Source organism: Pelophylax lessonae (genome assembly GCF_965119305.1).
Source record: "Pelophylax lessonae genome assembly, chromosome: 12".
Classification (NCBI taxonomy): Eukaryota; Metazoa; Chordata; class Amphibia; order Anura; family Ranidae; genus Pelophylax; species Pelophylax lessonae.
Genome location: NC_138779.1, coordinates 98,834,370 through 98,850,434, shown reverse-complemented (window position 1 = coordinate 98,850,434; position 16,065 = coordinate 98,834,370).

Genomic DNA, 16,065 nt, shown 5'->3' with positions numbered 1-16,065 from the left:
CATTCGCGGTGACGTATTGGCGCCGGGCGGCACGATTTTTAAATCGAAGGCGCCTCACCGACAGCTAAGGGAGTCTCCTCCGCAGTTCCTGCATTTCCTCATGCAGTGCTGCGGGCATGGTACAGGACGGTCTCCTGTACCATGCCCGCAGCACTGCATCTCCTGTGCCATGCCTGTACATACTGTGCCATGCCTATACCTACTGTGCCATGCCTATACCTACTGTGCCATGCCTGTACATACTGTGCCATGCTTATACAATCTCCTGTGCCATGCCTGTATCATGACCTGTGCCATGCTCTTACCATGACCTGTGCCATGCCTATACCATGACCTGCGCTATCTCCTGTACCATGCCCGCAGCCCCTGTTTTGTGTCTCGTGGTGGTCCAGTTGGGTCTGGTAGCTGTTGCATTTCCCACCCTAGGCTTATACTCGAGTCAATAAGTTTTCCCACTTTTTTGTGGTAAAATTAGGGGCCTCGGCTTCTATTCGGGTCGACTTCTACTCAAGTATATACGGTACTACTTTTGTTAAAATGGGTAAAAACTTCCAAGCGAATGGCTTAAAAAGCAGCATAAAAAAAAATCACATATCCCAAATCCTCGGCATTGCGCATGCATGTGTAATAACTCAAGTTTCACCCAACATGTTTTGTCAAAAATAATGTCATCAGGAGTTTAAGCGATTTGGAGGTGATTGTCTCATGTGCCACAGTGTGGAGGAACAACCTGCTTAATACAAATGCAGCTGCAGGCATCATTCAGATATCATTTTTTTTAGCCGAGTCTCTTCACCATAAGAACAATCATGGCGGCTGTTCAGCCCCTTGATTATAACTTACAGGCGGTGGGAGGGGACGTCCCCCCCCCTCCCGCCGCACTCCGGTGTCTCCGGTATTCTCTATGGTGTATTTCTGCCGCCTGTGCGATCGGCAAGCCGGAGAAGGAATCCGCCGGCGGCAGAAATACACCATAGAGAATAGAGAATGTCCTCCAGTACAAAGGGTGAGGACAGAGCTCCGGGGATCAGTCCGATTCTATACAACAATCTCCTCCAATCCTCTGTGTGCAATCAACCGGGAACTGAAACATTGTATCACCAACAGGAGACCCTCCCCTCCTCCTCCCGCCATCTGATTCTGAATAGGATTGTGCAACAACACCTTGACTGCGGAAGTGCTGGGAGCTATAGGGTCCTGTGAAAGGCTGCAGTGGTCCTTAACCACTCACTGCTCCAGACCCACCATTGTCCGGTAAGAGGCAGTACGTGGTGGCTGGGAATTCACTCTGTCTTTGTCGATTTATCACCTTGGTGGATGTCCTATCGGTACCTCTCACATTCTGTATTGCTGCAATGATGAACTATTGCTATCAATATTTTCCAGTATTTCTATGAATATTGAGCAATTGATTGCATGTGGACTATTGGGACTTTTCTCTTTACTAGTTTCAGCGCAACTCTATTTTTGATACAACCATAGAGAATACCGAGGACCGTATGGTCCTTGGCAGTCTCTATGACTCTCAGAGGCCCAGGCGCCATGTTATGACATCACGCCTGGCCTGGCAGTTGTGAGTACTGCCTTGATCTCGGCTGGATAGCCGAGATTGTTTTTTTTTATTTTTTTTATTATTTCAGACTTTCCATACTGTAGGCGAGATCTGAGGTCTTATTGAGTTTTCTCCATAAAGAAGACCTGTCATGTTTACATTCCATGTAATAGTAAAAAAAGTGATCAAAAAAATTAAAGGGAAAGTGTAAAAATAAAATAAACAACAATAAAAATGTTTTTTTAAAGTGCCTCGTCCCCGCCTGCTCGCACAGCAGAAGTGAACGCATACGTACGTTGCGCCCACATATGTAAATGGCATTCAATTCACACATGCAAGGTATCGCTGCAAACATTTTAAACCCTTTCAGCCCAAGACCAAAACCTCCTCTGTAACCCTAAACTGGTAACCTATAAAACGTTGCCTATGGAGATTTTTAAGGTACCTAAGTTTGGCGACTTTCCACGAGTGTGCGAAATTTTAAAGCATGACATGTTGGGTATCTTTTTACTTGGCCTAACATCATCTTTCACATTATACAAAAAAATGGGCTAACTTTAGTGTTTTGTTTTCGTTAATTCTTTCCAAAAAAAACGTTTGAAAAATTGCTGCACAAATACTGTGTAACATAAAAAGTTGCAATGACCGCCATTTTATTCCCTAGGGTCTCTGCTAAAAAAAAATATAATGTTTTGGGATTCTGAGTACTTTTCTAGCAAAAAGATTATTTTTACATGTAGGAGCGGAGTGCCAGAATTGGCCTGGTATGGAAGTGGTTAATTGGTTTGTGTAAAAGTTATAGCATCTACAAACTATAGTATATAATGGAATTTAAACAGCTATAGATGTTGTACTGTAATGGCGGTGCTCAGGGACTTATAGTGGGACTGTGATAGTGTGGCGGGTTATCTGGAGCTAACAGACCCTCGGTGGGAGGTACATGGACATTGACATTGTTAGTGACACTAATACAGTGATCAGATATAACACTGACACTGTACTAATGACACTGGCTGGGAAGATGTTAACATCTAGGGGCAATCAAGGTGTTAACTGTGTGCTTACCAAGTGTAACATGTGTATCATTTGCTGCTTTTTTTACAGATCTGCTTACAGATGCTTTTAAGTAGGGAGTCAAAACAGCCAGATCGCTGATCTGTGTACAGAGCCCTGTGTGTATGTAAACACAGGGATATGCGCTGTGATTGTCTACAGCTGATCAGCAGGTCTCAGCCATAAATCATTGCCTTCAACCTGTTGACAAAATCCTGCTTGCAGCCATGTTTACCACAAACTTAAACTTAAACTATGGAAACCAGTTGCTGGAGTTTTTGGAAAAAAGTGCTGTCCCATTCTTGCCTAATATAGGATTCTAACTGCTCAACAGTCCTGGGGCTTTCTCGTACTTTGTTTCAAGGTGCACCAAATACTTTTTTTTTTTTTTAGTAAAGAAAAATATGTTTGAGTGAAACAATAAATTGTTCAATTTACAACAGGCACATCAACTTTTAAGCAAGTGTCAAAATACAACTTCTGGTATAATAATGAACTGTAGACAGTCAAACAGCAGGGTCACACCCTGCATATATTCCCTGAGTAGTGTACTATACCAATATCTGTAAGATGTACAAACCAGTGAAGTGTGATATAAACAGTTAACTATTATATTACCTATTATAGCATTAGAAACCAAGAAGAAGATTGTGGAAGAAGGGAAGGAGGGAAAGGAAAAATAGACAACCCAGTGAGAATTTCCTTCAACCGTTATCACGATACCTCAGTGTTGTTTCTCTCAACTCTCTGTTTAGTATCAACTGATGTGGTACCAGGCCCAGAACATCTTTTGCCATGGTTGCCACAAGGAAAATAATTTCTTAGGTACATTGCGGTGCTGGTATGTTAATTTTTCACGTATAAGTGTGGCATTCACCTATTCCACCTATTGTTTCCTGGTAGGAACATGCAAAGACATCCTGTAACGGGCAATTAATTTACGGGCAATAAATAGTAAACGCATCACCGCCACATGTGCTTTTGGATCCAAAGACTCCTCCTCCAGGGCTCCCAATAGACATATCACAGGGCCTCTAGGAAGCTGAAAATGATATACTTGTGATAATAGTATTTATGACCAGTATCTAAATAATTTAGGACATCTCCATATCACATGTAGCAAGCCTCTGTGCTCTTGTTCACATTTTGGGCAAAGAGGAGCGTCTCTAATCCCCCACCTATGCAGCTGAGTTGGTGTTCTGTAAGGTCTATGCAGCAAAAAAAGTTGAGAGAGCCTCTGCGAGGCTGACACTGACACCAGAGTCATGGACGACAGACATGGTTCCCATGTGTCACAGTGATTTCTGCCCACATCTCTCTTCCAGGCCTTTTTACATTTTAGTGTAAATATTTTCTGTAGGGCAATAAATACTGTATACTGGAGTATGACCTGGATATCATGGCCTTTTTGTCTTTTGCCATTATTGTATCAGTAAGGAAGGGATGTTCTCTAAGCTTAAGTGTAGATAGCAGAGATTGAGAATTTAGAGCGTGTCTCAATTGTAGGTACCTGTAAAACCGAGTCCTGGGAAGTGCGAATTTCGTTTGTAGGTCTGTAAAAGATTTAAGAGTATCATTTGAATATAGCTAGAACAAATATCTGATCCCCATTGTTTCCCATTGACCAAACCCCTCTAGTTCTATTAACTCACAATATAAACTGAGGTGCTGGGCAAGAAACCCTGGATACCCAAGATTGACTTTACACAGGCCCACAATTTTTTACATTTTTTTAAAGAGCGTGACTGTTGGAGCATTACCAAAAATGTTTAATTGGTGAAAGTTCTAGACTGCAGGCAGACCAGTTTAGCACCTGGACTCTTCTACTATAAAACCATGCTTTTATACTGTAGTCGTAATATGTGCAGCATTTTCCTTGTGAAATAGGCAAGGCCTGCCCTGAAAAAGACGTCGTCTAGATGGGAGCATATGCTGCTCCAATACCTAGATATATCTTTCAGCATTGATGGTCCCTTTCCAGATGTGCAAGCTGCCTATTCCAGATGCACTCCCATACCATCAGAGATGCAGGCTTTTGAACTGAGCACTGATAAGCTGGAAGGTCTCTCCTCTTTAGTCCGGAGGACGAGGTGCTCATGGTTTCCGTCAACCCTGGTTTCTATTGCTGTTCGATTCGTCTGACCACAGAACAGTTTTCCACTTTGCAACAGACCATTTTAAATGTCCCAGAGAAGACATCGATGTTTCTGGATCATTGTCCGATATGACTTCTTCTTTGCTTTGCATTTTTGGATGGCAAGGTGAACTTGAAACTTTTGGAAGTATTCCTGAGCTCATGCAGGGATGTCCATCACAGAATCATGCCTGTTTTTAATGCAGTGATATCCATCACAAAATCATGCCTGTTTTTAATGCAGTGCCATCTAAGAGCCTGAAGATCATGGGCATCCAGTTGCATTACAGCCTTGTCCCTTGTGCACAGGGATTACTCCAGATTCTTGGAATCTTTTGATATTTTGTACTGTAGATGATGATATATTTAAAGTGATTGTAAAGTCTCGTTTAAAAAACAAAAAAAAACCAAAACATGTTATACTTACTGGCCCTGTGCAGTCGGTTTTGCACAGAGTGACCCAGATCCTCCTCTGTTAGGGTCCCTCTTCTGTGCTCCTGGCCCCTTCCTCCTGTTGAGTGCCCCCTCAGCAAGCAGATTGTAACAGCATTCAGACACAGACCTGCGACCGGCCCTGCCCCCTTTCTCTCCTGATTTGGCTGACTGACTTTGACAGCAGTGGGAACCAATCGCTCTGCGCTGCTGTATCAGCCAATGAGGAGGCGAGTCCTGGGCAGCTGAGAAACTCCTGCAACATCGCTGGATAAAGATAAGCCCGGTAAAGTTTTAGGAGGGCAGAGGGGGGCTGCTGCACACAGATTTTTTTTTCAGATTGGTGAACCTCTACCCATCTTCGGCCATGACATAGCCTCACTGGACAGGGGCTGGCCAGCGAGCTAAATGGTCACAGGTTCGCATATGACTGGGCTCCTGGTCAGAGTCGCAGCGTTCCTCTGGCCAACGGCCCCCCCACTTCAGTGAAGAGGGGTTCTTTCTGGAGGGGTGCCTGATTCCATGGATTAGTGAGTAAAAGTCTCCCCCTCTCCTTCTTAACGCGTCATGGGGTGGACATGGGCACCCCCTGGGCTGGTTGGCCTGTGGGTTCCCCTCCTTCCAATGAAGCCCCCCTCTGACTAGTGTGATCGGAACCCTATGCTGTCCCCCCTGCCCGTGGGTAGTCCTGTGGGCCTGGGAAGGGGGAGGCTTCGATCTGGTAGGCATAAGGCACTTTGGCTGCACTTGGGGGGGGCCTGCTGGAGCTGTCGCTGGCGGGGTAGACATCTCCCTGTGAGGGTGGGGCGCTGCCTTACTTGAGGTCACATTAACGGGGCTTTCCCCTCCCGCTGTGACCTGGTGGGCCTCGGCTCCTGGGATGGGTGCCTTTTGTCCCTGGGAGCCTCGTGGTGTACTTGGCGGCCATTTTCTTGTGGTTTGGTCTCCGTGACGGCGGCCATGTTTTTGGGGCCTATGTTTTCCCCCAGGAGGCCATGTTTCTCTTTCGTTCATTGACTGACACAGCTCCTGATCTTCTTAACCATTGGGTTATACTGGCCCCTACAGGAGTGGGACACTAGGCAGAAAAAAGTCTGGCTATGCCTATGGGCAATCCCAGGGGGTATACAACCTCTCTCTGTTATAGGTACTTTTTCTACTGTTCTTTTCCTGTGAGATCTACAATCAACTGCCTGACTGAGCGATCGGCTAGATAATCTAGATCCAGTGGTCACCTTAGTCGGGCCAGCGAGCGCGCGCAGACCTCAGGCCTGCAAGTTAAACGCCTTGCGAGGTCGCATATGACCAGGTCTTGGCCCGATTCGCAGCGTTTCTCCTGGCTGACGGTCCCCAATTTAGATGGCGAGGGGTTCTGTCTGGAGAGGTGCCTGCCTGGTTCCTGGTATGGTGAATATCCCCCCCTCTCCCCCTGAAAGGTTTTGGGGTGGACGTTGGCCCCGTCAGGCACCCCCCCTCCACTTATGCTGGGGCGGTGTGGGTAGTCTGGTCCACCTCCTGGGGTGGGGGCAGGGTGCTATGCTGGCGAAGGTAGCGGGGGGTTGCGTTGCTGGCAACTGAATGATCAGCTGTGCGGGGGGGAATTGTACCTGGTAGGGACTCCTGCCAGGGCTCCCCGTCCTGCTTTGGCTTGTCCTTGAGGCCTAGGGATCAGCACAGTGGCCATGTTTGTGTAGTCCGGTGGCCATTTTGCAGTGATTTGCCATTTGAAAATAGTGGTGGCCATGACTGTTAAGCCCTGTGGGAAGCGATTTTGGCAGTGGGAACCCCTCCTCATCCCCTGGTGCTGACTTCTGGATCTCTTTACTTCCTGATCACCGCAAGTGGAGTGCAGATTATCCTGGTGGCTGTGGGTGCCTGTTTCTGCTAGGTGATGAGTCTGGTGGGGTCCTCTCCCTCTGCTGAGGATCCAATATGTGTCCGACACCAATATGTGTTCTTCCACTTTGCTGTGGGAGAGGAGCACTATCAGTTTGTGGCGTTACCCTTTGGTCTCCTCTCCGCTCCTCAGGTCTTCACAAAGGTGTTGGCCCAAGTCTTGGCATTGTTGCGTCAGTGAGGGATTGCTGTGCTGGGCTACTTAGACGACCTCCTCTTGTGAGCAGAGTCCTCGTCTGCATTAATGGACAACGTGGAGATCACTATCATGACCTTAAAAGAGTTGGGTTGGCTTTTGAACTACCAAAAGTCTGCCCTGATCCCGTCCAGGAAATTGGATTACGTGGGTCTGACTCTGGATTCAGCTCTGGCCCAGAGTGTTTTTTCCTCTGGAAAAACTACAGAAGTTGCATTCTGCGATTCATCTGTTGCTGTCCCACAGGTGGTCCTCCCTCAGCACTTGCATGCGAGTGCTGGGCCTGATGATGTCTACCTTAGAGTCGGTCCCGTTTGCACAGTTCCATTTGCAGTTCCTTCAGAGGGAGATTCTGGTAAAATAGGACAAGTGTCCCAAGTCTCTTGACAATCAGATTTGTCTGAGCCAGGAAACCAGGAGTTCCCTGGTCTGGTGGCTTCGTTATCAGGCCCTTCTGCAGGGCAAATCTTTTCTCCCCTTCTATTGGACAGTGGTCACAACTGATGCCAGCCTGTCCGGGCCAGGAGGTGTCCCGGAGCAGAGCTTAGCTCAGGGTTGTTGGACGCTGGAAGAATTGAGGACTACCCATCAATGTCTTGGGACTACGGGGGATCAGGCTTTGCCTGGATCACTGGACAGATCAGCTCCGGGGGTTCCTGGTAAGGATCCAATCGGACAATGCCACAACGGTGGCTTATTGTTAATCACCAGGGCAAAACAAAAAGTGTATTGGTGGCTCTGATGGTCTCCGGTGTACTCCAGTGGGCAGAACGTGTTGTTCTGGCCCTCTCTGCCGTGCACATTCCAGGTGTGGAAAATTGGCAGGAGGATTACCTAAGTCAACAGGAGTGGTCCCTTCATCCGGACGTGTTTCATCTGATATGTCTGCGGTGGGGCATCCCTGAGGTAGACTTGTTGGCATCTCGGGTCAACAGAAAAGTACCGAGGTTTGTGGCAAGGTCACAAGATACTTTGGCGGACGCAACAAATGCTCTGGTCGTCCCATGGGGCCAGTATAGTCTGATTTATGCCTTCCCTCCTCTCAAGCTTTTTCCCTGGCTGCTACGCAGAATCGAGGCTGAAGGCATTCCGATCATTATGGTGGCCCCGGACAGGTCTTGTTACGCCTAGTGCAACTGGACACTGACGTCTCTTAGTGGCTGCCTCTCAGGGAGAACCTGCCATCCCAAGGGCTGATCTTCCATCCTGCTTTACAATTGCTGGCTTTGATGGCCTGGCTGTTGAAAGCCAGGTTCTGAAGGATAGAGGTTTGCTTGGGTCAGTGATTCCGACTATGCTGAAGGCGAGGAAGTCTACCTCCAGAAGGATTTACCATTGTACGTGGAAAGAGCACATGTGAGTTGATCAGTGTTCACCCTCGTTCTTTTTTTCTGGCTCAGATTTTCTCCAGAAACCTCCCTTTGAGAATATTCTGGGGATCCCCCTGCTTACGCTGTCACAGAAGGTGGCTTTTTTGGTGGCTATCACTTCTGCTCACAGGGTGTCGGAACTGGCAGCAATATCTTGTCGTACTCCCTACTTGGTAGTTCATAAAGATAAGGTGGTTCCCGCTCATCCCAAGGAATTTACGTTGCATGCCCTGGATATGGTTCGGATGTATCTGGCAGCCACGGAGTCTTTTCGGAGGTCACACTCTCTCTTTTTGTGATGACAGACAGGCCAAGGAAAGGTTTGTCTGCTTCTTCTGCTACCATTTCCAGGTGGATCAGACAGACGGTAATTCAGGCCTATTCTATCAAGGAGCAGGTTTCTCCTTTCCCTGTGACGCCGCACTCTACTCTAAGGCGCTTAGTGCTTCTTGGGCCTTCCGTCATCAGGTGTCAGTGTCAGTGTCACCTTTCACAAAATTCTACAGGGTGGATGTTTTGGCCTCTGCTGATGCTTCTTTTGGATGCAAGGTTTTACAGGCTGCTCTTTAGAGGGCCTGTTCCCACTTTGAGGGTGTATTGTTCATATTGGGCTCCTGTTCTTTTTTTATTTTTATTTTTTTTGAGCTTCTGTTACCTGGTTGGCTTCTTGTGTTTAGCCTAGGTCTTTTGTCCCAACCCTCATGTTTTTGGCACTGCTGGGGGACGTCCCTATGGTTCCGAATATGGAGCGCTGTGTCCATCAATGAACAAAAGAAAAAAATAGGATTTTTGTTACTTACCATGAAATCCATTTCTCTGAGTTCATTAGGAGACACAGCACTCACCCCTCTATGGAGTTTTAATACTTCTGATACTGCTTTTTACTAAACTGAAGGCCTATAGCAGAGAGGGGATGTATACCAGCTTGGACTGCCCATAGGCGTAGCCAAGTTTTTTTTTTTTCTGTCTAGTGTCCTACTCCTGTAGGGGGGGGGGGGGGCGATATAACCCTATGGTTCTGAATATGGAGCGCTGTGTCCGTCAATTAAATGGTTTTACATCCTGATTTGTTTTCTATTGTGAATAAAATTATGGGTTTGAGATTTGCAAATCATTGCATTCCGTTTTTATGTAGATTTTACAGAGTGCAAACTTTTTTGGGAATTTGGGCTGTAACTGAATCATTATAACAAGCATAAGCTAAAAACTCCTCAGATGGCCAATTAGAAGTGCATTCACCCAGGTGTTTTCTCGCAACAGAGATTCGTGTTTGGGAGAGGCAGGGGTGGTAGTAAGTTTAGTCTGTTATATAAACAGTGTGAGGTAAGAAGGAAAGATTGACAATATAGAGAGATGAGAGAGGACTAGAGAAGGTGGTGAGTACCCCCGCCGGTTCCTGCTGAACTGGACAAGTTTTGATCCATCTATGACCGGCTTTAGTCATGTTGAGACTCCGAACACATGCCAAAAACCTACCATGTAATTCATCTATTATGAAAGGATTCATATGTGTCATCTTGGTGATCTATTACATTTTCCATCCTCCATTAGTTGGTGGAACTGCCTTTGTGTACCGATGTCTATGAATAAGAGCATTGTAGAAATAAAAAATCTACTTAGCAGTTTCTTTGCCTGGATATCGAGCCTGGTAATCTTCAATTATCAACTAGGGCAGGGATAAACACTAATGGTGATGGCGTTGCCTATTTTTCCCAGAAAGGGTAAACTTGGAAGGGGGGGAGGCATGCAACTCATTTTTCTACTCCTTAAGAAAATACAGAAGTTCATAACGAGTGTGTAGGATAGTAGTGTGCCACATAGAAAATACATAGAGTGGTCAGGTAGTATGCTTGTTCGAAGAAAGTGGGTGGCTAGAAAAAAGAAAAGAAAAAGTGAGAGAGCTGCAGGTACTGAAGCCACCATCCCCTTTAGGGCATTCAGGGTGAAATGATTGAGAAAGTGTGTGTGGAGCCATCCTGCAGACATTTATTTCAATAAAATGGTTCAGTTGCTTGATATTGTAAGTAAGATTGTGCACCCTGTGCAGATGGGAATCCCAGGCCATTCAGAGTAGATACAGTGCCTTGCGAAAGTATTCGGCCCCCTTGAACTTTGCAACCTTTTGCCACATTTCAGGGTTCAAACATGAAGATATAAAACTGTAATTTTTTTTGAAGAATCAACAACAAGTGAGACACAATCATGAAGTGGAACGAAATTTATTGGATATTTCAAACTTTTTTAACAAATAAAAAACTGAAAAATTGGGCGTTCAAAATTATTCAGCCCCCTTAAGGTAATACTTTGTAGCGCCATCTTTTGCTGCGATTACAGCTGTAAGTCGCTTGGGGTATGTCTCTATCAGTTTTGCACATCGAGAGAGTGAAATTTTTGCCCATTCCTCCTTGCAAAACAGCTCAAGCTCAGTGAGGTTGGATGGAGAGCGTTTGTGAACAGCAGTTTTCAGTTCTTTCCACAGATTCTCAATTGGATTCAGGTCTGGACTTTGACTTGGCCATTCTAACACCTGGATATGTTTATTTGTGAACCATTCCATTGTAGATTTTGCTTTATGTTTTGGATCATTGTCTTGTTGGAAGACAAATCTCCGTCCCAGTCTCAGGTCTTTTGCAGACTCCATCAGGTTTTCTTCCAGAATGGTCCTGTATTTAGCTCCATCCATCTTCCCATCAATTTTAACCATCTTCCTTGTCCCTGCTTAAGAAAAGCAGGCCCAAACCATGACGCTGCCACCACCATGTTTGACAGTGGGGATGGTGTGTTCAGGGTGATGAGCTGTGTTGCTTTTACGCCAAACATAAAGTTTTGCATTGTTGCCAAAAAGTTCGATTTTGGTTTCATCTGACCAGAGCACCTTCTTCCACATGTTTGGTGTGTCTCCCAGGTGGCTTGTGGCAAAATTTAAACTACACTTTTTATGGATATCTTTAAGAAATGGCTTTCTTCTTGCCACTCTTCCATAAAGGCCAGATTTGTGCAGTATACGACTGATTGTTATCCTATGGACAGAGTCTCCCACCTCAGCTGTAGATCTCTGCAGTTCATCCATAGTGATAATGGGCCTCTTGGCTGCATCTCTGATCAGTCTTCTCCTTGTATGAGCTGAAAGTTTAGAGGGACGGCCAGGTCTTCGTAGATTTGCAGTGATCTGATACTCCTTCCATTTCAATATTATCGCTTGCACAGTGCTCCTTGGGATGTTTAAAGCTTGGGAAATCTTTTTGTATCCAAATCCGGCTTTAAACTTCTCCACAACAGTATCTCGGACCTGCCTGGTGTGTTCCTTGTTCTTCATGATGCTCTCTGCGCTTTAAATGGACCTCTGAGACTATTACAGTGCAGGTGCATTTATACGGAGATTTGATTACACAGAGGTGGATTCTATTTATCATAATTAGTCATTTAGGTCAACATTGGATCATTCAGAGATCCTCACTGAACTTCTGGAGAGAGTTTGCTGCACTGAAAGTAAAGGGGCTGAATAATTTTGCACGCCCAACTTTTCAGTTTTTTATTTAACAAAGTTTGAAATATCCAATAAATTTCGTTCCACTTCATGATTGTGTCCCACTTGTTGTTGATTTAACACAAAAAATTTACAGTTTTATATCTTTGTTTGAAGCCTGAAATGTGGCAAAAGGTCGCAAAGTTCAAGGGGGCCGAATACTTTCGCAAGGCACTGTAATTGAAATGTGGACATAGTGGAATGCCAAGTCCTAAGTATCACTGGGAAAAAGAAAGGTAAATATTTTAATGTTGGTATGGCTATATAGTAGCCAGGGATTGGGATTCGTCTCTCAAGGTAAGTTTGGCAAATCCCTCAAAGATTTAGGATATTGATGGGGAAATTTCATATCTTTGTATTAAAATTGTCTCATAATATCTAAAAAAGCCTCCAATATCCTGGTTACCTTAGCTGACTTCAAACCAAAAGAATGTCATTACAAACTGACCAAGTCCTTAAAAGGTCATGTTGCTTGCGAGGGCTTGGCCATTTCCTTACATACAAGTCCTGTACGTACAGTGGGTACGGAAGTATTCAGACCCCCTTAAATTTTTCACTCTTTGTTATATTGCAGCCATTTTCTAAAATCATTTAAGTTCATTCTTCTTCCTCATGAATGTACACATAGCACCCCATACTGACAGAAAAACACAGAATTGTTGACATTGTTGCAGATTTATTAAAAAATAAAAACTGAAATATCACATGGTCCTAAGTATTCAGACCCTTTGCTGTGACACTCATATATTTAACTCAGGTGCTTTCCATTTCTTCTGATCATCCTTGAGATGGTTCTACACCTTCATTTGAGTCCAGCTGTGTTTGATTATACTGATTGGACTTGATTAGGAAAGCCACACACCTGTCTATATAAGACCTTCCAGGTCACAATGCATGTCAGAGCAAATGATAATCATGAGGTCAAAGGAACTGCCTGAAGAGCTCAGAGACAAAATTGTGGCAAGGCACAGATCTGGCCAAGGTTACAAAAAGATTTCTGCTGCACTTAAGGTTCCTAAGAGCACAGTGGCCTCCATAATCCTCAAATGGAAGACATTTGGGATGACCAGAACCCTTCCTAGAGCTGGCCGTCCGGCCAAACTGAGCTATCGGGGGAGAAGAGCCTTGGTGAGAGAGGTAAAGAAGAACCCAAAGATCACTGTGGCTGAGCTCCAGAGATGCAGTCAGGAGATGGGAGAAAGTTGTAGAAAGTCAACCATCACTGCAGCCCTCCACCAGTCGGGGCTTTATGGCAGAGTGGCCCGACGGAAGCCTCTCCTCAGTGTAAGACACATGAAAGCCCGCATGGAGTTTGCTAAAAAAAACACCTGAAGGACTCCAAGATGGTGAGAAATAAGATTCTCTGGTCTGATGAGACCAAAATATAACTTTTTGGCCTTAATTCTAAGCGGTATGTGTGGAGAAAACCAGGCACTGCTCATCACCTGTCCAATACAGTTCCAACAGTGAAACATGGTGGTGGCAGCATCATGCTGTGGGGGTGTTTTTCAGCTGCAGGGACAGGACGACTGGTTGCAATCGAGGGAAAGATGAATGCGGCCAAGTACAGGGATATCCTGGACAAAAACCTTCTCCAGAGTGCTCTGGACCTCAGACAGGACCGAAGGTTTACCTTCCAACAAGACAATGACCCTAAGCACACAGCTAAAATAACGAAGGAGTGGCTTCACAACAACTCCGTGACTGTTCTTGAATGGCCCAGCCAGAGCCCTGACTTAAACCCAATTGAGCATCTCTGGAGAGACCTAAAAATGGCTGTCCACCAACGTTTACCATCCAACCTGACAGAACTGGAGAGGATCTGCAAGGAGGAATGGCAGAGGATCCCCAAATACAGGTGTGAAAAACTTGTTGTATCTTTCCCAAAAAGACTCCTGGCTGTATTAGATCAAAAGGGGGCTTCTACTAAATACTGAGCAAAGGGTCTGAATACTTAGGACCATGTGATATTTCAGTTTTTCTTTTTTAATAAATCTGCAACAATGTCAACAATTCTGTGTTTTTCTGTCAGTATGGGGTGCTATGTGTACATTCATGAGGAAGAAGAATGAACTTAAATGATTTTAGCAAATGGCTGCAATATAACAAAGAGTGAAAAATTTAAGGGGGTCTGAATACTTTCCGTACCCACTGTATATAACACAGCTAAAAACTTAGACTATTCAGTCTCGTCTGCAGAGCTGCATGCATGCATCTGGACTGATCATCTGTGTAAGGCCGCGCGAGTGGGCGGAACTCCGTGGCGGAAAAGGCATTTTTATTTAAGTATTCTTGTTATATTTTCTAATATTAGATTTGTTTGTATCTGCCATTATTTAAATAAATATTATACCTACCAGTGTTAGTGTGATCCCTCTCGAACACAACCCCTAAAACAAACATAACTGTGATAAAACAGATATGTGTGTGCCTTTGTGGTAAAGTTCAATGTTGGAAAGAGTGGCCCCTCGTATTCTCTCCATTTGGAAAGAATATGGTAACAGACTCGGTTTTTTACCCTTCCAGATGTATTTCAATAAAACAGAACTGAAACAGGTAAAGAACTGATGAGAGTTATAGGAACGGTCTGGAAGAGGTATAGGCAGTGCAGAAGAAGGTTCATCTTGAAGAGAGCTATACAGCCAAACCATGTGTGGTATCAACTGGACCATTTTTGAAGTGTTGAGCAGATGTCATTGAGGAGGGCAATTCGATTAAGGCTGGGATAACACTGGCTGCGGCCGCGGCTTGCAGCAGGGTGTCCGGTGCATCCCTGTTCTACATTTCAGGTGCGAATCAGGTTAAAATTTTTTGCCTGAATTCGGATTTGAAACAGAGCAAAGGATGCACAGGACCCTTTTCCAGTGCTAACCGCGGACGCCCAGGAGCTGTGTGAACCGACTCTGCTGTTAGGCCAGTTACAGTCTCCTGTCATGCAAATTGGATGCGTGGAAACCTGCATCCAATTCACATAAGTGTGAACCCAGCCTAAAGGAGAAATATAGCCAAAGCTATTTCGGCTGTACTCTTGTGGATCACAGGAGTGCAGTTAGTTTCTGTTCCCTTTTGATCCAACAGCCGGCAGAGCTGGTCCAGGCTCTGAAAAGATGCTGACCAGTGGCGGCTGGTGAAGTTTTAAGATGGTGGGGCGCCAGACCCCGCCCTTCCATTTTGACCCCTCCCATTTCTCAGAAGCCCTACCCCTTATAGACTCCACCCATTTTGTCTCCTGTATTTTGCTTGCGTGAACAAATTCTCCCAATATATCACATATTAAGGGGTCCCTCAGTACTAGTATATCCCATAATAGGGAGCAGGGACCCTATTATGGGATATACTGTGAGAGACACCCTATTATGGGATACACTGACTGAGCGTGGCACAAACCCCACAGTACAGACCCCCCCAGCACAAACCCCTCAAGCACAAACCCCACAGTACAGGCCCCCTAGCACAAACCCCACAGTACATACCCCCTAGCACAAACCCCTCAGTACAGGCCCCCTAGCACAAAACCCACAGCACAAACCCTCTAGCCCAAACCCCTCAGTACAGGCCCCCTAGCACAAACCCCACAGTACAGGCCCCCTAGCACTAATCCCACAGTACAGGCCCCCTAGCACAAACCCCACAGTACAGGCCCCCTAGCACAAACCCCCACAGTACAGTCCCCCTAGCACAAACCCCCACAGTACAGTCCCCCTAGCACAAACCCCCACAGTACAGTCCCCCTAGCATAAACCCCCACAGTACAGTCCCCCCTAGCACAAACCCCCACAGTACAGTCCCCCTAGCACAAACCCCACAGTACAGACCCCCTAGCACAAACCCCACAGTACAGAGCTCCTAGCACAAACGTTCTAGCACAAACCCCTCAGTACAGGCCCCCTAGCACAAACCCCACAG